The sequence below is a fragment of the Tachyglossus aculeatus genome, chromosome 18, assembly GCF_015852505.1.
Source record: "Tachyglossus aculeatus isolate mTacAcu1 chromosome 18, mTacAcu1.pri, whole genome shotgun sequence".
NCBI classification, from domain to species: domain Eukaryota; kingdom Metazoa; phylum Chordata; class Mammalia; order Monotremata; family Tachyglossidae; genus Tachyglossus; species Tachyglossus aculeatus.
This window is the reverse complement of record NC_052083.1, coordinates 14,439,820-14,465,464: the sequence shown is the minus strand read 5'-3', so window position 1 is coordinate 14,465,464 and position 25,645 is coordinate 14,439,820. Positions and strand designations below refer to the sequence as shown.

The window sequence follows — 25,645 nt, the reverse complement described above, 5'->3', positions numbered from 1 at the left end:
AGTGTGCATTTGCCAACTTGTACTTCCCAAGCGCTTAGTACAGTGCTCTGCACACAGTAAGCGCTCAATAAATACAATTGATTGATTTTAAATGCCATAAAAAAAATCACGTCTGAGGGTGTTGTCTAAGAACACGTTGGAGTGGTGAGAATTCCACTTTGGGCAAGGGATCAACTTAGGCAGGTGTCTATAAGAATAATAATAATTGTGGTTTTTGTTAAGTGTTTACTATGTGCGAAGGACTATTCCAAACACTGGGGTAGATACATGATAATCAGGCTGGACACAGTGCCTGTACCACGTGGGACTCACAGTCTTGCCCCATTTTGCAGGTGAGGTAATTGAGGCACAGAGAAGTGAAATGACTTGCCCAAGGTCACACAGCAGACATATGGTAGAGTCGAGATTAGAACCTACCCTAGCCTAACCCGGATTGTATCTACCCTAGCACTTAGAGCAGGGCTGGGCACTTAGTAAGTGCTTAACACTTAACACCCTTATTAATTTTAATTATCAGATGCAAAGGGGTTCTTGTTCCTCCAGCAGAAATCAGTTCTCACCAGGAAGGAATGTTTCTCAGCAGCTTATCAAGAGAAGATGGAAGTTCTGCCACCCCATCTGTGTTTTGCATTCAGCGCAGCTCAGTATTGACTGCAAGTTTAACAGCCAGTGCTGTGCCATGAGTCTGAGGCAATGATCCAATTTCTAGTGGATTCTGAAATCGCCAAGGGTATGGGTGGTGTTGTTGAAGTAAATCAAAACCAGTCTCAAATCAGACTGAAGTGGGAGATCATAGGTTGCCACCCTTTATTACTCTATATGGATTATTTTGGTCTCCACAAATTTCAGTGGACATGCGAGAAAACAGAAATAAGGTTTGTTTCCCCATCCACCGTATACCTCCAAAACTTTATTTTCTTGAAAGGATGGAGGAGTGAAACACGCATGGTGTCAGTTTCTTTAAAAATGGCTCTTCATATTATTTTTACTGAGCAGATCTTCCCATTGAGAGAGGTTTTTTCGTAGGTAATTATTTTAAGTAAGTAGTTCTGTGGAAAGATACCACCTAGTGGTTCAGGCCTGGAAATCAAATTTGTACATTTTCGTGTGCTGTCTGGAGATGTCCTTCACATTCAAAGATGAGGCTACTGATGATAAGATCCAATCCCTGATTGAAGGAATGTCTGAAGAGATGACCATCAATCCATTTTACATTGTGTTCTCGGCTGGGCAGATATACTTGCCTAATCCAGGACCTGTCTAATATTGAATCTACCGATTGCTACCTGTCAGGTCGGCTTGTGTAATTCTAATAGATCAATCTATCAGTGATCTTTCGCAATCAATCAATCAATCAATCGTATTTATTGAGCGCTTACTGTGTGCAGAGCGCTTGGGAAGTACAAATTGGCAACATATAGAGACAGTCCCTACCCAACAGTGGGCTCACAGTCTAAAAGGGGGAGACAAAACCAAACATACTAACAAAATAAAATAAATAGAATAGATATGTACAAGTAAAATAAATAGAGTAATAAATATGTACAAACATATACATATATACAGGTGCACTCGAGCACTTACTGTGTGCAGAGCACTGTACTAAGTACTTGGGAAGCAGCGTGGCCTGGTGAAAAGAGCACGGGCCTTGGAGACAGAAGCCCCGAGTTCTAATTCTGACTCTGCAACTTACCTGTCGGATTGATCTTGGGCAAGTCACTTAACTTCTCTGTGCCTCGGTTCTCTCAACTGCAAAATGGGGATTCAATACTTGTTCTCCCTCCTACTTGCTCTGTGAGCCCTGTGTGGGACCAGATTATCTTGTGTCTACCCCAGCACTTAGTACAGTGCTTGGCACTTAACAAATACTACAATTATTAGTATTATTACAGTACAAAAGAGTAGTTCCCTGCCCACAAAGAGGAGATCATTCTAATCACATTGTTTGGAACTGTGCTTCACTATGTGCCTTTAAAGAGTTTGTTTACTCTCTGTTCTTCAGCATGCCCCATTTCATTATCTGAACACTGGTTGTGTTGTTGCATGTGCCAAAATGATGGCACCACACCCTCAAAAATCCAGAAGACAGTATTTTCAGTCAGCCGATCGTATTTATTGTCTATCTTATTTGAGTGCTAACTTTATTCAGAACACTGTACTAAGCACTTGGGAGAGTTCGTTATAACAATAAGCAGACACATTCCCTGCCCACAGTGAGCTTACAGTCTTGGTGGGGGTGGGGGGGGATACAGGCATTAATGTAAATAAATAAATTACAGATATATTGAGCAATCACTTTGTGTGACTTTTAATAACTAAAACCACCACATTTTAACGGCATGTAGTAAGCACTTAAATACCACAGTTATCATTATTAATAATAAATGTGGGAAATGCTTTATTTTTCTGATTTCATGAATGAAGCATTTCATACAGGATGGCCCAAAGCTTTCAGAAATATTGTCCAATGGGAACTTTCAGTGATAGTGATGTGGACTGGATCGTGGACCAATAACTCCATTTTGCTGCTGGAGGCATAATTTAATTTGATGCAGGTATTTACAACACACTTGATCGTTACTTTGGAGGAAAGCATTCCTGCTTAAAAATAAATAATTCTGGTGATCGACTATGTAGCATGAATAATTAAGTGTAACAAGGCAAGTTGAGTGTGATCTAGTGGAAAGAGCATGGGCCTGGGAATCGGAGCATCTGGGTTTTAATGCCGGCTTTACCGCAGGTCTGCTCTGTGACCTTGGGCAAACCACTTTACTTCTCTGTACCTTGATTATCTCTGTGAGCTCCATGTGGGGCAGAGACTGCGTCCAGCATGATTAGGTTGTATCTACCCCAGCGCTGAATAGTGTGCCTGGTACATAGTAAGAGCTTAAGAAATACTTTTTTTTAAAAAAAAAAAAGGTTCACAGCACAGTCTTGGATCACAGTCTGACCACCAAGTTCAATACAGTACTCATCACATAACAACTTCGTGGGGAAGGACATGTGAGGAGAGTGGATCAAATAAATCAATCATTGATATTTATTGAGCTTTTATTTAGAGCATAGCAAGGTACTCAGCATTCAAATAGATGCCAAGAGGATATCTCAAACGAAGCTCCAAAGGAGAATTGAAGCTGAGTCTATAATAATGATGTCATTTATTAATTGCCTACTTGGTGTTAGATATTGAGTTAGACACAAGGGTGTGAGATCAGACACAAGCCCTGTTCCAAATGGGCATTTGGTATTTGTCCACCCTCAACCCCACAGTGCTTACGTACATATCTATAAATTGTATATTATAAATTATTTGTTTATATTAATGTCTGTCTCCCCCTGTAGACTCTAAGCTCAGTATAGGCAGGGAACATGTCTGTCAACTCTTTTGGCTTATACTCTCCCAAACACATAGTAAATGCTCAATAAATGCCATTATTGATGATGCCGATGATAATGGACTCCCAGTTTTCTTCCCATTTTACAGATGAGGAAAACAAAGTCTGGAGAAGTTAAGTGAGTTGTCTAAGGTCACACAATAGGCCAGTGGCATAGCTGGTAATAGAACCCAGATTTCCTAACTCTCAGTCCCTTTTTCCAAGCCCTTCAACCCCCTGTGGGACATGCCCAAGGGTTTCTTCTTTGTTCTATTTCTTCATGATCTCTCTCTGCTTCTGTGACATAGCATCTAGACGTTGTTTATGGTCCTAGGTCATAAACATTTGGGGAAGTAGCATGGCCTAGTGGCTAGCACTCGGGCCTGGGAGCCAAAAGGTCTTGCATCCTAATCCTGGCTCCACCACTTGCCTGCTGGGTGGCCTTGGGTAAGTCACTTCACTTCTCTGTGCCTGTTACCTCATCTGTAAAATGGGAATTAAGAGTGTGAGCCCCACGTGGGTCAACCTGATTACCTTGTATCTACCCCAGTGCTTAGATCAGTGCTTAGCACATAATAAGCTCTTAACAAATGCCATAATTATTATTTTATTTAGTTCTCAAGTTCTTCTTTCCATCTCTCGATAATGTTCCTTTCATTCACATCTAAATATAATTATGATAATAATGATACTGGTATTTATTAAGCACTTAATACATGTCACGGGCTGGGGAAGGTACAATGTAATCAGAGCAGATACAGTTCCTGCCCCATACAAGGCTTACAGTCTAAGGGGAAGGGAGAACAAAGGAGAACACTGAGTCAAGGATTTGCCCAAGGTCACACGGCAGGCAAGGGGTGAATGAGGGTTCCATATTCAATAATAGCCTAAGAAATGGGTAAGCGCACAGTTGTGTTTGTGAGAGGCAGGGAATTTCTGACTTTTGACCGTCTCCATATCTCGGGCAACCATTTTGCAACCTCCTGCTGTTGGCCACAGGAGACTAAGTGAGAGGGGGTGGATGGTTCAGGATCACCTATTGTCATGACTGGATAAAAAGCGCTTAGTACAGTGCCCTGCACACAGTACTTGTTCAATAAATATGAATGAATGAATAAATATGGAGATCCAAGATGTCTATGGCAGTATTTATATTGCTATTTTTTGTTCTTGAAGAAGACACCTCTGACAATGAAATTCATGTACATGCATGACTGAAAAGACCAATGAGAGACCCACAGTTTCTGCCGCATCCTGCGTACAAAAAATTGTCCCTTGTTATTACAGTGCCTGGTACTTTTCACTTTTGCCTCCTCATCTCTTGATCCTTTGAAAGCTCCTTGATTGCATTTTACCAAACTGGCTTTATTTGGCCAGTTTTCAGCAGGGATGCAAGATTGAGACTTGGATCCTTAAAATTTTTCCTCTGACTTGTTTTTGGCTTCCCAGTTTCAGCTCACCATACAGCAGCTGTCGGTTATCCGGCAGTTATTCATTCTCCTCACGTGTCCCAACCCTTTGTTGAGGGAGTTATAGCTTCGATGCTGGGAGAATCGGTGTTGCATATTGTTTCGTAGAGTCATGGAATTGTCTCTTAGTCTTTTAGTCGTTGCCCATCTGTTCTCCATCTTTGTCAGCATTACCGATCTGGCAGCTGCAGGATTTTGGTGTAAAATGGATAGGAGAATAGAAGGCGTTTTATATGTGCTTGAATTATTTTTGAGTTTAGCTCATTTTCATTAAAATCTGTGTATTAGGTGCACTTTGAATTTGCCTTGGGGACTTAAGTAGACGAGGGTGGGAACATGTAACTAGTATAATATTAAAATCCAGCAGTCATCACAATAGAAGAGGTGAAAATAGTAAGTGAAAAGAGAACAAAGGTTTTAATTCCTTATTTAGACTCAGAAATTCACAGCCCTTTGAGTTCAGTTAAAGAAATGGGATTTAACCCAAAGGGTGAATTTCCTCCTATTTTTGCAGAGGAACGGAAGCCCTTTTTTAAAAATTATTTTTTTTTACATGCTTCTTTGCTATGCTTTTGTGGTTGAGTAGGACTTTTTCAAACAATTTGGGGTTATTTATAGGAGGTTATTAGAATTTAGTTACTGTGAAGCAAATACTTCATCCCATTGAGATGAAATTCATTAGCACTATTTTTCAGAACTATTTTGTGTATGCTAAATTTATCTCAATCTCTCTGGATTAGTTGAAAGTTAAATTTCATAATTGTATGTGTTTTAAAACATTTAACGGACTAGGCCAGGCTGTGCAAAAAGGTAAAGGCCTAGAACCTTACCTCTCTTACTGTAAACTACTGTGGATGGGGAATGTGTCTGTCATGTATTCTCCCAAGCTCTTAGTACAGTACTTTGCACACAGTAAGCGCTCAACAAATACGACTGATTAATTTAAAAAGCCAAGTGCCTGTTTTTTTTTTAAAGTTTAACTTTACAATAAAATGTGGAAAAACCAAACTTGAAAAAGTAGGTGTTCATTTTGCAGTTAGCCGCCTTTTCTCTCCATCTGAGAGATGTTCTTACTATGTGCTTAATGTTGGGGTACATGCTGGGCTTTGTGCTCTAATGCAGTACCTGTCCCTCATGGAGCTTGTAATCAGCCTTCTCCCCATTTTATAGATGAGGAAGTAGAGGCCCAGAGAATAAATGAATCAGTGGTATTTATCGAGCACTTACTATGTGTAGAGCACTGTACTGAGTGCTTGGGAGAGTGCAGTGCAGTAGAATTAGCAGACATGTTCCCTGCCCATAATAAGCTTACAGTCCATAGGAGGAGACAGACATTAATATGAATAAGTAATCTGTAATAACTTAAAGATATTTACACAAGTGCTGTGGGGTTGGGGGTGGGGCAAATATCCAGTGTCCAAAGGTCACAGAAGCAAGTGCACAGATGAAGCAGAAGGGAGAGCGAGCTGGGGAAAAGAGGGCTTAATTGGGGAAGGACTCTTGGAGGAAATGTGACCGTAGTAATGCTTTTGAGGGTGGAGAGAGTGGTGGTCTGGCATATATGGGACAGGGAGGGAGTTCCAGGGTAAGTGGAAGATGTGGTAAAGAGGTTGGAGGCAAGATAGATGAGATTGGGGCACAGTGAGTTAGCTGGTGCTAGAGGAGTGGAGTGTGCGGGCTGGGCTGGAGCAGGAAATTATTATTATGGTATTTAAGTGTTTAGTATGTGCCGAGCACTGTTCTAAGCACTGGGATAGATACAGGGTAATCAGGTTGTCCCAAGTGGGGCTCACCATCTTAATCCCCATTTTCCAGATGAGGTAACTGAGGCCCAGAGAAGGGAAGTGGTTTGCCCAAGGCCACACAACAAACAAACGGTGGAGCCGGGATTAGAACCTTTGTCCTCCGACTCCCAAGCCCGTGCTCTTTCCACTGACACACTGCTTCTGAAATCAGTGAAGTGAGCTGATTGCCTTAAAGTCAATGGTAAGAAGTTTCTGTTTGATGTGGAGGTGGAGGGGCAACCACTGGAGGGTCTTGAGGAGCAGGGAGACATGAACTGAATGTTTTTGTTAATAAACTATCTGTACAGAAGAGTGAAGTATGGATTGGAGTGGGGAGAGACAGGAGGCCTGGTGTTCAGCAAGGAGGCAGATGCAGTAATCAAGGCAGGATAAGGTAAGTGCTTGGATTGGCATAGTAGCAGTTTGGATAGAGATGAAAGGGCAGATTTTAGCAGTCATAAAGGTAGAACCAACAAGATTTGGTGACAGATCGAATATGTGGGTAGAATGAGAGAGATGAGTTGAGGACAATGCCAAGGTTACAAGCTTGTGAGATAGGGTGGATTGTGGTATTGTCTACAGTGATGGGAAAGACAGGGGAAGTACAGGGTTTGCTTGAGAAGATGAGTTGTTCAGTTTTGGATATGTTTAAAAGTAATAATAAAAATTATTTTGGTACTTGCTAAGCACTTACTATGTGCCAAGCACTAGAGAAACAGCGTGGCTCAATGGAAAGAGCATGGGCTTGGGAGTTCTAATGGGTTCTAATCCTGGCTCTGCCACTTGTCAGCTGTGACATTGGGCAAGTCACTTAACTTCTCTGTGCCTCAGTTCCTTCATCTGTAAAATGGGGATTAGGACTGAGCCCCACATGGGACAACCTGATTACCTTGTATCCCCCCCCCCCCCGCCCCCCACCATGTGCTTAGAACAGTGCTTGGAACATAAGTGCTTAACAAATACCATTATTATTATTATTACTATTACTATTATTATTATTTTAAGAGCTGGGGCAGATACAAGTTAATCTGGTTCGACACAGTCCCTGTCTCACATTGAGCTCACACTCTTAATCCTCATTTTTTACAGATAAGGTAACTGAGGCACAGAGAAGTTGTGACTTACCCATGGTCACACACCAGACACGTGGCGGCGCTGGAATTAGAACTCAGGTCCTTTTGATTCCCAGACCCTTGCTCTATCCACTAAGCCAAGCTGCTTCTTAATTTAAGCAGTTAAATGATTTGCCCAAGATCACCCAGTGGGCTTGTAATGAAGCTGGAACTTGAACCCAGGTCTTCTGACTCCCAGTCCAACACGTTTTCCACATTGCCCTTTGACAGTGACAGATTAAGAAAGCCGGTGGAACCATGTTGTGCCAGAATGAATATGTTCACATTCAGCCATTTTGTGTGCAGTTACATCGTGCGACTGACCTATGTGTTGCAACCAGTGTAGTTAAACGTGACAGGCACTCTTTCTCTGAAAGGTTCATTAGCATTAGTTATGTTTCCACACCTCTCTCATAACATACCCATGGTATTTTAGGTGAATGGGCTAAAAGAGGTCCATACTGTTACCATGCCAATCCAAGCACTTATCTTATCCTGCCTTGACTACTGCATTTGTCTCCTTGCTGAACTCCAGGCCTCCCGTCTCTCCCCACTCCAATCCATACTTCACTCTTCTGTACAGATTGCTTATTAACAAAAACATTCAGTCCATGTCTCCCAACTCCTCAAGAGACTCTGTTCCTTCAGCTGATTCTGTCAGGCCAAGCACTAAGTCCAGCAAAAATAAAATGTAGAATGTCAACATTGCACACGGGTAAGACTGAACTAAATGTATTGGCATATTTCGAGACACAAAGGACTCTTTTACAATAACTTCGACCATTTTATTGAGAGGTATCATAACCACCCCCCGCCCCCCACCAAATATTTTGTGTTGTGGTCCTCAACAGCTAACTTTAACTTTAAGTAGTCTGAAAACTAAAATAATGGTCAAGTTCTGTACCCTGAACCCCTCATCATGTAGTTGCCATTTGAATCACTCTTCCCAAGGGGTATTACCTTAGATTTGCTCTCATTTAGATCTTGGAGTCATGTTGACTGTTTACTAGTTCTCAGGCCAGTGTACACCTGAAAAAACCAACCAAGATCTGGATATTACCTGGAAAGGAAGAGAAAGCAAACCAAAAAAGGAAAATTTTGTTCCTCTATAAAACTCTGGTGTGACTTTACCTGGAGTTCCATATGCAACACCTAATTGATTGGAAAAAGAAAAAGAGGTGGCACACACCTTCCATTAGATTCTAACCCTAGTGCTACAGTGCTTTGCACATAGTAAGTAGTTAACAAATACCATAATTACAGTATTATTATTATTATTGTACTCAGTGCTGGAGTAGATACTAGATAAAAAGTGTCCCTGTCACACATGAGGTGATCAATCTAAGTAGGAGGGAAATTAGATATTAAATCTCCATTTTGGAGGTGAGGGAACTTAGGCACAGAGCTATTGTATGGCTAACCTATGTCCGCATGGCAAGCAAGTGGCAGAACTGGGATTAGAATGCCTGTGCTTATTGCAGTAGGTCAGGCTATTTCTCAAAGAGATTAGTATTGTAAAGATTGGGATTCCAGAATCTGGAGAGCTAAGAGTTGAGATCTCACAAATAGGAGCTAGAAAGTCAAGAAGAAGCATGTTGTAGAAGAAGCAGTATGTTCACTTATTCAAGGGTTCCAGTTGACTCCACAAGCAGGGAGAGCAAAATTCAGATGATTTAGTAATCCCGAAACCAGATGTGATGTCACTTCTCAATTTCACAGCTGCTTGGACTGTTCTTAATGAATATCTGACAAGAAAAAACTAATAACACAAGAAATGCCATACTGGGTCGGACTTAACTTCTCTCTCAAAACAGTGGCAATTTATTTGTCATCTTTATAAAATGTGAAGCACATGTATCTTCAAGTAATTCTCCCACTTCCACACTATACGGGGTTGGTGTTGTACTGTCTGAAGAAGGATTTCTAGCCTCCTGAAGATGGCACTGCAATTTTATTTCTGTTCATTCCTGCAGATTCATGATTAGCCGTTTGTCCTTAGATTCTTTCATGTCATTTGACATCTGCCAATAAACTGGTCCCACAGTGCACAAGCCTGAACGCAAATGTACATCATGATGAAAAATAGCTGTTGATTTAGTAATTAATTTGAAAAAACTGAAGAACATTTTCAGTTAGTCCCGTAGTTAGTGTTTGGAATTTTTAAGTGAGCCTACTGGCTAAGGTTTCTGGGCCATAAAAACAGTTAACTGTTCCATGTCTGGAGAGCAGATATTCCAGATGATTTCAGATATGGGTGAAGTTACCGTATCTTCCAGGACTGTGTGAAATCTGGCAAGGAGATAGAGAAGCAGTGTGGGCTAATGGATAGAGTCAGAAGGATCTGGGTTTTAATCCAGGCTCTGCCACTTGTCTGCTGTGTGACTTGGGCAAGTTGCTTCACTTCTGTGCCCCAGTTGCCTCATCTGTAACATGTGGATTAAGAATGTGAGCCCCATGTGAGGCAGGGACTGTGTCCAACCTGATTAGTTTGTACCTGGCCCGTAGTAAGCACTTAACAAATACCATAATAAAAAAGAGGTGGCACACCCCTTGCAATTGATTCTAATTGGCCTGTCCACAATCACTACACCTGTACCAAGTTCATTGGCCTATGTATAAGCACGAGGTACTCACTTTCCCTCCAATCCCCCACAGAAATCATGCACATAGCCTTACACTCGGTTGCTTCCCCTGACAGTGCTTTCATTGTTTTATCCGTGTTTCAGTGTTTTATCTTAATGTTTTTCTTCCTCAAGATTATAAACTCCTTGAGGGCAGGTATTATGTCTACATGTTCTGCACATAGAATAATAATAGTAATAATTATGATATTTGTTAAGTGCTTACTATGTGCCAAGCACTGCTCTAAGCACTGGGGTAGGTACACAGTAATCAGATTGTTCCACATGGGGTTCACAGTCTTAATCCCCATTTTACAGATGGGGTAACAGGCACAGAGGAGTTAAGTGACATGCCCAAAGTCACACAGCAGACAAGTGGCAGGGGTGGGATTAGAACCCACGACCTCCAACTCCCAAGCCCATGCTCTTTCCACTAAGCCACGCTGATCGATAAGTTGTAAACTGTGTGGGAGAGGGCTCTTTATCCAGTAAATCCCGTAACCATGTGATTGGTGGGTGTTGGGAGTGCCAAATTTTAGGTGTGGTTGTGACACTATGTACAGCATTTATGTTAATATTTGTAATTTATTTTTGATTAATGTCTGTCTCCCCCCTCTAGACTTTAAGCTTATTGTGGGCAGGGAACGTCTCTGCCAACTCTTAGTACAATGTTCTGCACGCAATAAGCACTCTATAAATATGATTGATTGATTATAGTTTACTAAAGATGAGCTAAATGATCTCCTCCCCAGATAATTGTCCTCCCTTATCACCAAAGTCAGGTTTTGAAGCAGGCTCCAATACTAATAATAATAATGATGATGATGATGGTATTCGTTAAGTACTTACTATGTGTCCAGAACTGTTCTAAGCGCTGGGGTGATACAAGATTATCGGGTTGGACAAAGTTCCTGTCCCACATGAGGCTCACAGTCTTAATCCGTGTTTTAAATTGAGATAACTGGGGCACAGTGAAGTGACTTGCCCAAGGTCACATAGCAAACAAGTGGCAGAGCAGGGTTAGAACACACATCCTTCTGATTCCTAGGCCCGTGCTCTAATCCACTAAGCCGTGTTGCTTCCCAGTGAATCTGCTTCCTGCTGGATGTATGGACTGCTTTGGCGTGAGAACAAGGCTGAGTCGTGTTGGGATGATCCAGATACCACTCTGAGTCAGAAAGGAAGCCGGGTTTCCCCTGCTTCTACTGCAGTGTTGGACTCTGAGCTGAGCAGGAAAGGCCATTGTTCATGGCAGGTTCCCGCTGCTGAAAGAAAAGAGAATACCCAGATCCCTTCTCCATTTATGGGTCAGAAATGGGATTTAAGCTCAACCATAGCTCTGTTTTCTGAAATAAATTGTGAGCCAGTCTTTTTGGATTGAATGCTTCGTTGATTGATTTAAAGTGCCATCATCACTTTGCAAAGTGCTGGGATAATAACAATAGCAACTGTGGCATTCCGTGCTATGTGGCGAACACTGTAGTAAGCACTGGGGTCGATACAAGATAGGTCTGATGAATACAAGGTGATCAGTACGACCTGATCCTGTCCTACAAGGGGACTCACAATCTAAGATGGCGGGGACAGGCATTTAGGAAACAGGAAAGAAGTTACAAACAATGGGGGAGAATACCAAAATTCACCTACACACTTTCCTCTGCTTTTTCTGTGTGTTTTAGGTAGAACAAGACAAAGGAATCAGGGATCGTTCTTCCGAAAACTCTCAGCAGTTTGGAGACAGCCCGAGGCGGAGTCAGCGGAACAGGTGTGCATGGGCACGGGACACTGGGTGAGTGCTGTGAAACAAGTTTTCCTCAAGGTCTCCCCCTGACCACATTACAGAAGAAGTGGGTTTCTATGGCAGTTCCTGAATGACCATAATTTTTAGAAAACTCAATGATAAGACAGAGAGAATAATGAGAAAGTAATCCAGGAAGTAAAGTCCTTGGTGCTGTGGATCTCCTAATCTCATATCCAGTAGGAGTTTCTAGAATTCCAAAATGTCACTGACGTCCACCAAAGATTCTTTTGCAGCCTCTTCTCTCTCATGAATCAATCCATCTTCCATTTTCCCCACTTTTCCACCCACCAACCTTTGAAATTTCCTCCTCTGAACTCCCTTCTCTCTTTCTGCCCCATCACTCTTGTCTTTTCTGGCCCATATAGGAACTTTGACCCACCACCCCCTCTCACAGATTCAGCAACTGGCCCAATTCTACCTGTTGAAGGGACAGCCCTACCCATCTCCCAGCTCCCTTTCTTCAGTACATCAGTCAGTCGTATTTCCTGAGCACTTACTGTGTGCACAGCACTGTACTAAGTGCTTGGGAGACTACAAAATAACCATGTAACAGGCACATTCCCTGCCCACAATGAGCTTACAGTCTACAGGGGGAGATAGACAATAATATAAATAAATAAATCACAGATCTGTACATAAGTGCTGTTGGGCTTGGGGGCGCGGGGATGAATAAAAGGAGCAAGTCTGGGCAACACGGAAGGGAGTAGGAGAAGAGGAAAGGAGGACTTAGGGAAGGCCTCTTGGAGAGATGTGCCTTCAATAAGGCTTTGAATGAGTAGAGAGTAATAGTCTGTTAGATATGAGGAGGGAGAGCGTTCCAGGCCAGAGGCAGGACGTAGGTGAGGGGTTGGTGGCGAGAAAGACCAGGTTCAGTGAGAAGATTAGCATTAGAGGTGTGAAGTGTGCTGGCTGGGTTGTAGGAGAGTAGAGAGGTGAACTAGGAGGTCTTCATCTGACCTTGCCATCTCACAGACTTAGTTACCTTAATGAGCAATGAGCCAGTTAGCCAGATGGTTTCCTTTGTTGACTCAGTGGAGAATCCCAGGCTGAAGGTTATAACAATTGTGGCATTTATGTGCTACGTGCCAGGCATTGTGCTAAACCCTGGGATGGTTACAGAATAATCAGTTCATACACAATCCTGGTCCCACATGGGACTCCCAATCTAAGGTGAAGGGGAAGGCTGACCTAAGAGATGGGTCCAGGGCTGAATCAGTCAGTCAATCAGTGGTATTTCATGGATGATGTGAGGGCATAGAGTCAGTGTTTAGGGTTAGGGAACAATTTGTTACCGGCTTTGTCTAAATTGAATTTTTGTTGGCTAAACGGAGTTTTGTGAACTACCTACCTTCAGGTGCTTTATTTTCAGTAATTTGTTGTATGATTTGTTCTACACCATTTGGAGATTTTAACTCATTGATGCACATCTCCCTTTCCTGGAGGGCCCATTGATGCACACCTCCCTTTCCTGGAGGGCCCATTGATGCACACCTCCCTTTCCTGGAGGGCCCATTGAGATACATAAACAGAAACAGAGGAGACTCTGTTGAGGAGACTTTTTAATGTACCAGTGGAGCAAAATCACAGAATCAATGGAAAGTTCCACAAATTCAAAAGAAAAATTGTAATCTTGGCTACCACATGGCTTTGCAGTGTTCAGTAAGCTTTGGATTATGCGCTCCTCTGATTTGATCCAAGATGACAGATGCAATCCACATAATCATATGCTATCTGGGAGAATTTTCTTCATTTTAATATTTAATATTATTTTAATATCTTCCCTGTCTCTCTGTTAGACTGTTAGGCACCACGAGGCAAGCAGCACATCTTCTTTGATGTTGGGCAGGGCACATAGCATTTTTGATGATGCTCAGTAAGCAATAATTATAAATAATTCAAATATAATTCAGATATACTGAAAGTAATTATATTTCATGCTCATTTTACATTATTTCAGAATTTCAGCTGCACACAGAATAGAAGTGTTAATTCTAAAAACCAGATACAGTGCTTTTCACAGTTAACTGGCTTTCCTGATGTTATGACTCGTAATTTCATTCAATCAAATTTATTGAACACATACTGCGTGCAGAGCACTGTCCTAAGCACTTGGGTGTGAACAAGATAAGAGTTGGTAGACATGTTATTGGAGAAGCAGCATGGCTCAGTGGAAAGAGAACGGGTTTGGGAGTCAGAAGACATGGGTTGTAATCCCGTCTCTTCCACTTGTCTGCTGTGTGACCTTCGGCAAGTCACTTAACTTCTCTGTGCCTCAGTTACCTCATCTGTAAAATGGGGTTTAAGACTTTGAAACCCTATGTGGGACAGGGACTGTGTCCCACCCAATTACCTTGTATCTACCCCAGTGCTTAGTATACTGCCTGGAACATAGTAAGAGCTTAACACATTATTATCATTGTTATTATTATTATTATTACGAGAGGAAAATAGGACTGAATAAACAGTGATTGTCATATCAATGTCAGGGTTGAGATGCTCATAGGTGGTGCTAATCTTTGGCAGCATTACATCAGAAGAGTTTTGCCAGGGAAAGATTTAAAGCTTCTTATTTAGGGAGGTTCACCACATTCCTCCATTCAAAAAGGGGGAATGACGAGCAGAGAGGATCGATTCCGAAAAAGACAGTGGTGCGATTAAAATTTAAGACGTAAAGAGGAATATAGAGACGGCGAGAATGAACTGTAAGTAATCTTCCCTGTCAAGAGAAGAGGCTAGAGAGGAGAGGAAGCAGACTTGAATATAGAACATATAAAAACAAGGTTAAGGTGATAATTTTGCCTGGAGTTGGTGGAGGTGTGACTAAATTGTTATCCAAATCCATAAGAAGGTTGCCTCAGAGAAGCAGCATGGCATAGTGGATAGACCCCAGACCTGGAATAATAATAATAATGTTGGTATTTGTTAAGTGCTTACTATATGCCAAGCACTGGTCTAAGCGCTGGGGGGTTACAAGGTAATCAAGGTTATCCCATGTGGGGCTCACAGTCTTAATCCCCATTTCACAGATGAGGGAATTGAGGCAAAGAGAAGTTGAGTGACTTGCCCAAAGTCACACAGATGACAATTGGTGGAGCCAGGATTAGAACCCATGACCTATGACTCCCAAGCCCGTGCTCTTTTCAGTGAGCCACGCTTCTTCTCGAAGTCAGACTTCTGGAAGTCAGAAGGTTGTGGGTTCTAATCCCTGCTCTACCACATGTCTGCTGAGTGACCTTGGACAAGTCACTTCACTTCTCTGGGCTTCAGTTACCTCATCTGGAAAATGGGGATTGAGACTGTGAGCCCCACGTGGGACAGGGAATGTGTTGTGTCCAACCTGATTTGCTTGTACCCAACCCAGCACTTCATACAGGGCTTGGCACATAGTAAATGCTTAACAAATACCACAATAATAATAATAATATAATAATAATTATTATTATTACCTGGCCCCTTTTTATGGTATTTGTTAAGAGCTTACTATGTGGCAGGCATTATACTAAGCACTGAGGGATTAGTCAAGCTAATCAGATTGGGCACAGTCCATGGCTTATGGGAAGCAGCGTGGCTTAGTGGAAAGAACAGAGGTTTGGGAATCAGAGGACATGGATTCTAATCATTCATTCATTCAATCATATTTATTCATTCATTCAATAGTATTTATTGAGCACTTACTGTGTGCAGAGCACTGTACTAAGAGCTTGGGAAGTACAAGTTGGCAACATATGGAGACGGTCCCTACCCAACAGCGGGCTCACAGTCTAGAAGGGGGAGACAGACAACAAAACAAAACATATTAATAAAATAAATAGAATACATAGGTACAAATAAAATAAATAGAGTAATGAATATGTACAAACATACATACATATGCTGTGGGGAGGGGAAGGAGGTAAGGCGGGGGGGGATGGGGAGAGGAAGGAGGGGGCTCAATCTGGGAGGAGGGTGCTCAGTTTGGGTAATCCCGGATCTGCCGCATGTGTGCTGTGTGATCTTGGGCAGAGTGCTTAACTTCTCTGTGCCTCAGGTACCTCATCTGTACCTCATCTCTGAGTCCCACTTGGGACAACCTGATTACCTTGTATCTACCCCAGCACTTAGAACAGTGCATGGCACACAGCGCTTAACAAATACCATAATTATTATTATTATTACTATGGGGCCCACAGTCTCAATCCTCATTTTCCGGATGAGGCAACAGAGGCACCGAAAAGTTAAATGACTTGCCCAAGGACACAGAGCAGGCAGGTGGTAGACCTGAGATTAGAACTCCAGGCCCATACTCTTTCCACTAGGCTACATTGCTTCCCAAAGGCTCTATACTTTGAGGACAGAGTTAAGGGAAATAGACTTACGGTGCGGCAGAATGGTTGAGGCAGACAACCTTGGCCAGTGAGGGTTCCACTGGATTCAGTCACCTTTCCAGTACGCAGGAGGATATCTGTAATCCAGATAGTATTTTGTGAAAGATGGTCAATCCTGGCCACGGTGGAGGAACCAGAGAGAAATTTATAGCTGCTGCTGCTGCTGCTGACAATTTAAAATATCATATAGAGGGCATAGACGTAGAAATTCTAATAAGGAGAGAATGTGAAAGGGGAAGACAAGCTAGATCTGATTTCTTGCAATTCAATAATTACCCAAATTTTATTTGGGTGACATTTGTCAGTCAAGTAATTTCAACCAAGTCATGGAGGCAGGGCCATACACTAGAAGAGAGAGAATGTTTTTTAGGGATTATTCAAAAACATGAAACATTCCTTTTCTTTAAAAGTCCTTGTTTTAAAAGAACAAAATATAATATTTGGGGGATTCTAATATTCAAAAACCTGAAACATTCCTTTTCTTTACATGTCCTTGCTTTTAAAGAGCAAAATCTATTATTTGGGGGATTCTATGACGCTAGGGGCAGGTTCAAAAACAAGAGCAGGCACTGCAGTTGGCAGTGAATCAGTATGGCAAAGGCTGCTCTTTCTAGATACACAGTGTGGAATGGAGTGTCGATTTCTGCATGGGGTCTTTTCAACACACCCACACCCTTGAATGCTCTTAATTGGTTTTGTTAAAAGTACAGTTTCATATTGGAAATAACATTAAGAGCATTCATTCTTTCCCCGGATCCAAAGAATTGATCTAAACAATACAAATATATCAAAAAAGTACTAAAACACAGTTGTATTATTAAATATGGTAGGTATGTAGGATAATGAAATAAATTCATTCAGTCACTTGTATTTATTGAGCATTTACTGTGTGCAGGGTACTGTCCTAAGTGCTTGGGAGAGTACAGTGTAACAGTAAATTTTGAATTAGATTTTTCTGTGATGAATACTTTTTTTAAAAAATGCCATTTGTCACATCTTATTTGACAAAAGGCAACTTATGCCGACATGCTAAAAATCTGTTATTTGTGCTAAATGGATCTGTCATTTTCTAATGGAAATTGAAATGGGCTGTAGTCACGCTATTCAAGTTAATCCCTCATCCCCACTGGCAGCAACGACGTCATAACGATGAAACACATGCAGTGATGTCATGTGTCAAATGGTGGCGGGATAAATAGTACGGCTTTTCGCACAAAGGTTTCATATTTGCGTCTTTGGCAAAAAAGGTCGCTGACCCTTGGACTAAAGATTTGCTAGTTTGGAGGGGAAAAGAAAAGTTCTGATTCAGGGAAGAGGGAACTTTCTCTTCATACAAATAGCCCACTCACCAATTAAGTATCTAGAAATAACCCCAACCTCCAGTTTTTTACAGGAAAAATGGCTAAATGCAGGAACTTTGAAGTACTCTGACCCTGAGCTTTCTGGAGCCAGAACCGTTGAAACCACACTTCTCCCATTGCTGGGATTAAGAGTAGACTTTTAGACGGAGTAATGTAGCCCTGGGATCTTGCTCATGTTGGAAATGGTTTTTAAATCAATTCCAATTTACCACTAATGTGAGCTAATGACCTTGAATGTACATAGATGAGACTTTTTCATATCAGGTGGAGATTGGGACTGACAGATTAGAGTTTTATGTTTATTAGGTTGTTCCACTTTGCATCTATATGGAAAACCAGTCAACCCTTCAGCAGCATGGAGTAGTGGTTAGAGCATAAGCCTAGGAGTCAGAGAGTCATGGGTTCTAACCCTGGCTCCACCACTTGTCTGCTGTGCAACCTTGGGCAAATCACTACACTTCTCTGTGCCTCAGTCACCTCATCTGTAAAATGGTGATTGAGACTGTGAGGCCTACATGGGACAGGGACTGTATCCAACTCGATTTGGTTGTATCCTCCCCAATTCTTAGTAGAGAGCCTGGAACATAGTGCTTAAGAAATGCCATCATCATCATTATTATTATTTTAAAATCTTTGCAAGTTTCTCTGTCCATCATTGAGCCTCTTTCTCTTCTCTTTTAGGAAGCACATTTTTATTTGCCTGTAGACTTTAAGCTCCTTGTGAACAGGGAACACGTATGTCAACTCTGTTGTATTCTGCCAAGCACGTAGTACAGTGCTGTGTATGCAGCAAGTACTCAATAAATAAGATTCCTTATTGATGGATTGCTTGGGAGTCATAGTTAATCACTTAAGTATTAAGAAACTTCAGGTTAGACTTTGGCCCTAATCATTTTGCTCTTTTGGTGATTTGTTTCTGTTTTCCTGATACTTGTTCCACACTTGGTAGAGTCAAATATTCAGAGATGTAAAGTAATAATGATGAGGATTATAGTTTTTTTTTATGTGCCAAGCACTGGAGTAGATATAAATGGGTCAGTCACGGTCACTGTCCCATTCAGGGTTCACCACCTAACGAAGAAAGGAGAGAAGGTATCTTATCCCTGTTTTACAGATGAGGAAACTGAGGCCCATAAAGGTTAAACGGCTTGCCCAAGGTGACACAAAAGGCAAACAGAACCAGGACTAGAATCCAAGTCCCATGCTCTTTCCAATATGCCACGTTCACTATTCTTGTGAATGTAAGCAGCTCAATTTGTGAGCCTAAAATTGAACCCTTTTGGCCTTGGTTCCAACTGTGGGAAACTCAAATTTATGGCCAGGAAGGAAAGAGAAAGGGTAGAGAAAGAGCAGGGTGCATTTCTGTAGATCACAAGAGGCTTGAAAGTAATAAATCCCAATAGGTGCCTTGAATTTCTGTAGAGCCTTTCTTCAGAGAAAGAAGAAAGATCTCCCATTTTCTGTTTACTCCCCACACAATTCTTCAGAACAGAGTAGGTAATATCACTTCTTCCTTCAAGTCATTACCTGCAGACTTCTGAATAGAAAACTGGTGAGTTCAACAAAGGGGAAGACTTCACATTGTTTCTTTCTCTAACATATTTCTCACCCAAGGGAAGAGTTCCGTGCCCCCTAAGTGGCTATTGAAGAAGTGTAGCTTTACTTATGGAAGATGAGATGACTGGTTAAAGGAAAAGTGATGTTTTTGCTCGTGATTCATCACTTTTTTTTTCTACTGATGGAAAGAGAATAATTCAGGTAGCAAGAGGAACAACTCATTGCTGTCCATTTCGCACCACGTATTGCATATGATAATAATAATAGAGATATTTTTTGAAAGCTTTCTATGTGCCAGGCACTTCACTAAGCACTGGGGTAAATATAAGGTAGATACACAGTCCCTGTCCCACACTGGGCTCACACTCCTAATCCCCATTTTACAGATAAGGTAATTGTGGCACAGAGATGTGAAGTGACTTACCCAAAGGTACACAGCAAACAAGTGGCAGAGCTGGTATTCATTCATTCATTCAATCATATTTATTGAGCGCTTACTGTGTGCAGAGCACTGTACTAAGCGCTTGGGAGAGTACAATAGAACAATAAACAGACACATTCCCTGCCCACAAGGAGCTTGCGGACTAGAGGGGGAGATAGACATTAACATGAATAAATATTAAATTACAGATAAATTCTAGAAATAGACATACCTAGGGCCTCAATTGGAACCTGTCTTACTCCAACCTGGCGGAAGGGATGAAGCAGGAAGCAGCATGCCACCTCCACAAAATTTACAACGTAGGGAAGCCTGGTGTGGAAGCAGCTAAGCTACCCTCTTGAAGCTTTGAGAGGACAGTGACACAGAGAGGCACAGAGAGAGTGAGGAGTTTTTGCCTGATGCGTAGGTTGATTGGTAGCCACTGGAGATTTTTTCGGAGGGGAGTAACATGCCCAGAGCGTTTCTGCACAAAGATGATCCGGGCAGCAGCGTGAAGTATAGATTGAAGTGGGGAGAGACAGGAGGATGGGAGATCGGAGAGGAGGCTGATGCAGTAATCCAGTTGGGATAGGATGAGAGATTGAACCAGCAGGGTAGCGGTTTGGATGGAGAGGAAAGGGCGGATCTTGGCAATGTTGCAGAGGTGAGATCTGTAGGTTTTGGTGATGGATTGGATGTGAGGGGTGAACGAGAGAGCAGAGTCGAGGGTGACACCAAGGTTGTGGGCTTGTGAGACGGGAAGGATGGTAGTGCTGTCAACAGTGATGGGAAAGTCAGGGAGAGAGGGCAGGGTTTGGGAGGGAAGATAAGGAGTTCAGTCTTGGACATATTGAGTTTTAGATGGCAGGGAGACATCCAGTTGGAGATGTTTTGAAGGCAGGAGGAGACATGAACCTGAAGGGAGGGAGAGAAAGCAGGGGCAGAGAATGGATCCTCCCCTCCCCAATTTTCCAAGTAGCCCCTCAGAGGGTTTCTTCTTTGGTTAATCCACCTGAAAGTCTGTAGATTTTTTGTTCTCAAAACCATTGTGTTAAAGCATCAGACCTTTTTTAAAATTTCACAGTGTCTTTTATGATGGAATATTTTCTTTCATCATTTGTATGGATTTAAATAATTGTTTTAGCCCGAGGAAACTAACTTATGGGAAATATGGCTAAATATTTTAAAAAACCCTAACTCTAAAGTCATCAATATTTTCTAGCCAACTGATGGACGAGAAAGTGATCGTGGCACAAATTAGCGCAGCAGGGTCATTTTCTGTTCTGGGAAATAGAGAGTAGTGGAAGTTATTACTCCCCAACTATTAGGCTTCGATAAGCACAGGCCAGAACATTAATCATATGAAGCCTGTTGACTGCACAGACTGGATGCCTGCCTGGTTTTATGCACTTCATTTGAAGAAAATCAATTTCTCCTGGAATTGTTAAATTGTTGAGGAGCGTACAATCGTGTGTTCTCAACACCCCCGAGGTGCTTCGACTGGAGAAGCGTTTCATTGTGAAGGAGGGCGGAAGAAAGAAAGGAGTCCCGTAGGGAGGGGAGCTGTTCAGGGTGGCTGTGCAGAAACTGCTGTGAAAATTAGATGCCAAAGAACCCCGGAAGTAGTCACGGCCAAACTGGAAAGACCTAATTTTCATTGTGGAGTTGTCCTTTGGTCTGAAGAGGCCAGGAAAATTGAGCTTTGGACTTCAAAAAATGTTAGGAATGGTGGGGGAAAGGAAGCAGCATGTCCTAGTGGATTGAGGAAAGGCCTGGGAATCAGAAGGACCTGGGTTCTAATGTCGACTCAGCCACTTTCATTCATTCATTCATTTGTTCATTCATTCAGTTGTATTTATTGAGCGCTTACTGTGTGCAGAGCACTGTACTAAGCGCTTGGGAAGTACAAGTTGGTAACATATACAGACGGTCCCTACCCAATAGCGGGCTTACAGTCTAGAAGGGGGAGAACTTGTCTGCTGTGTGATCTTAGGCACGTCACTTCACTTCTCTGTGCCTCAGGTTCCTCATCTGTAAAATGGGGATTAAGACGGTGAGCTCTTTGTGGTACATGGACTTCATCCAACCTGATTAGCTTGTATCAATCAATCAATCAATCGTATTTATTGAGCGCTTACTGTGTGCAGAGCACTGTACTAAGCGCTTGGGAAGTACAAGTTGGCAACAAATATATCTACCTCAGTGCTTAGTACAGTGCCTGGGCACATAGTAAGCGCTTAATAAATACCACAAAAAAAGGGAACTGAAAGGAGACCAGTAGTCCCATGTGATTTCACCCAGTGCCAGGATACAAGCAGATACCCAGAAAGAAAATTCTGACTTTGTGGAGAAGGGTTTTTTTTTATAGCACTTGTTAAGCTCTTTCTATGTGCCAGGCACTGTATGAAACACTGGGATAGATACAAGATAATCAGGTTGGACATATCCTCTGTCCCACTTGGGGCTCACAGACCAAATGAGCCTCAGGGAGGAGGAAGGAGGATTTAATCTACATTTTACAGATGAGGTAACTGAGGCTCAGAGAAACTAAGTGACTTGCTTCAGGTCACATAGCACACAAGTGGTGGATGGAACTAGAACCCAAGTCTTCTGGTTCCCAGACCCAGGCACTTTGTACTAAGTCCTGGCTTCCCTGAGTTGGGACTAAGAGTGCAAATGGAGAGAAATGGTTATTTTTTAGAAACAATCATAAAGCAGGTGAAAAAGTAAATCAAGTGTATGTGTTTGGTGCAGGCAGTTTTTTTTTTTTAATCAGTTGTGAGTCTTCAAAACTAGACCAAGTTGGCCGGTTTTGATGTACATCAGCCAAAAGTCCAGCTCATACCCAACTTCAGGAATATCTCTCTTCTTTTTCACTCTTTCACTTCCTCAATCCTTTTTTCCTGTTTAAGGCTGGGAATGTGAAGGTTTCAGCCTGTGGGCAGACCTGCATTCCAGGACTCAGATGACGTGATTCACAGGCTGACTTACGGGTTAGATCATTCTGAGAACAAGTAGGAGACTCCTTGAGAGGAACAGGTCAGGTTAGTTCTCCTCTAGGCATTCCCTGAGGGAGTGCCTTCCCAACATAACCAGCAATTCCCATCTGGGTGGTAAAGATGTCTGTGTGGGTGTTGGGCTAGGAAGAGGGCTGCTGATAAAGACATGAAAAGCTAAAGCAAATCATGTAGATTTTATGGCCAAATATCCTTGGCAGTGGTGCTGAGATGGACTGCAAGTTTATTGTTTGGAAATGGAAACCCCCAAGGGAACATTACTGTATTTAATGCAATTCCTGATAAACCAATAAAAATTAGAGTGGTTAGCCCTTGCCTTGAGGTATGAGGCTGATTGCCTCAATCAGCCCACTTTGCTGAAACTTTGACCTTTCCTTATATCTAACACTTGCAGATATTTTTTCCAAATTCAGTAATGTAATTCCTCAAAAAAAATACCAGGTATTGAATATTAAAGTTAAGGTTACGTGGACAGGGAATGCATCTACTAGCTCTGTTGTACTCTCCCGAGCACATAGAACAGTACTGTGCACATAGTAACAATAATAATGATGGCATTTGTTAAGCGCTAACTATGTGCAAAGCACCGTTCTAAGTGCTGGGGGTGATACAAGGTGATCAGGTTGTCCCACGTGGGGCTCACAGTCTTAATCCCCATTTTACAGAGGAGGTAACTGAGGCTCAGAGAAGTTAAGTGACTTGCCCAACATCACACAGCAGACAGGTGATGGAGCTGGAATTAGAACCCATGACCTCTGACTCCCAAGCCCATGCTTTTTCCACTGAGCCACGCTGCTTCTGTATAAGCACTCTATCACTACCATTGACGATGTTATGAGTTCTATTTACAGAAATCTTATAATTTATGACACAACTAGTACCGAAAAAATTGAAAACGACATCTAGAGTTGAAAGAAATGTTGTACCATAGGAAAAATCTTTTAAATGGGAGGATTATTTCCAGACCAAGATCAGTTATCCTGTATTTAACAAATTTACCCCCAGTTGTATACTCTGTCAGTTATAAATAATGGAGATAGATTAATTCTTTTATATTCAGGCAGAAGTGTTCCACAATAGGGTCAACCAACTTCATCAGAAATGGATGGGTTGATCCTCCCTGATCAGTCCTGATCCCTGAGAAGCAGTTTGACCTAGTGGATAGAGCACGGGCCCAGGAGTCAGAAGGACCTGGGTTCTAATTCGGGCTACACCACTTGTTAGCTGTGTGACCTTGGGCAAGTCACTTCGCTACTCAGTTGCCTCATCTGGAAAATGGGGCTTAAGACTGTGAGCCCTATGTGAGACAGGGACTGTGTCCAATCCAATTAGCTGGTATCTATTCCAGTGCTTAGTACAGTACCCGACACATAGTAAGCACTTAATACCACAGTTATTACTACTACTAATAATCAGTCATATTTATTGATTGCTTAATATGTGCAGAGCACTGTGCTAAGCACTTAGGAGAGCACACTACAACAGAATTAGCTGACTTTTCCTGCCCACAATGAGCTTAGAGTCTAGAAACAAGCTTCAGGAAACCCTGTCCCATCCTGTCCTCCTGGATTTTCCTATCCCCTCTCACCATCTTTGAACTTTCTCCCCTGTTTCCCCTCTGATTCTTTGAAAATTGTTTTCCCATTTCCCCGTTGCCCCACTCTCACTGCTTCCACCTCCTGAGCTTGTGCCATAAAGTAGACTATTGTAGAGTTGAAACTGATTGTTGTAAAGCCAAAAAAAGGGTTGTACATTTAGAAACATTATAAGTGTCATTTGTCTAAACTCAGAATGTCTTAAATTGTGTATTTCCTGTATGGTTAGATCATACTCTCCTATGGTTTTGGGGATGCCCTGTAAAGTTTGTTGATATGTGACCAAGATCCGTCATAAAAAATTAGACAAGTATGAATGACAAAACGGGTGACACTCTAGGGAAGAGACTGATAATTTTCAGATTTCAGGTGGCCATAGTAGGGTGGAAGGAAGAGAGAAAAATATCAGAGCAAAGAATATTCTTCACATTACCCAAGACAGTTCAGTCTCCAGAGCACTCTTAGAAGAAATATTGATTTTGCTATTGATTTGGTTAATACTTCACTGTTCTTTGATGGATGAATTTATTCAGGTAGTTCCTGTCCTCAAGCACTTGTTTCCTTTGTAATGCTACTCAGACTCCAATAGCCTGTGGGTGAAATGATCTGGCCTTCACTGGAACCTTCTTTCTCCTTCTTTCGTGTGTTGGAACAGCTTTAGCCAGGTGGATGCTTCTGATTTTTCTAGAGTAGTAATAGTGAGCGGAAGAAAGTAATGGCTTAGAAACGTTCATTTGCCTGCAGACTAGTATTCAGGGTCAGACAGGCCTGGAGGGAAGAAGGTGCCATGTGGATTTCATTGATAGATCCTTTTAGCACAAATCCTAATCCAGAAATTTGGAATACAGAAATGAAAGCATTCTAAACTGATTTTAATGCAGTGAAATGTATACACAGAACTTCCCAGTGGTATAAATAAGATGAAACAGCAGAAAAATCTTGCTCTGGACAGTACTGTGGGTCTGAAACTGCTGGATTGGGGAAAGATACACTACAGCCCAAACAGCTGGGTTGGCCCTGGTCAATTAACAGGTGTAGAGCCCTTATTGGGGCGTGTGGTGGGAGGGTTGGGAGGGGTGGGAAGGTCAGGAGGGGGGCATTAAAGAATTGGACGACCTGCCCTAATCCCGGTGTGGACAGGGATTCTCTCTCTCTCTCTCTCTCTCTCT

At 42.1% G+C, this 25,645-nt stretch overlaps 1 long non-coding RNA gene across 3 annotated transcripts in view; it reads left to right on the top strand.

The window, feature by feature from the left end:
- LOC119940126 overlaps positions 1–25,645 on the top strand; it is an 85,439-nt gene that overhangs the window by 48,370 nt on the left and 11,424 nt on the right. For all 3 annotated transcript variants that reach the window (XR_005454883.1, XR_005454885.1, XR_005454884.1), the window contains exon 2: positions 12,040–12,149. This is a non-coding gene — a long non-coding RNA (uncharacterized LOC119940126). The remainder of the gene's footprint in view (positions 1–12,039; positions 12,150–25,645) is intronic.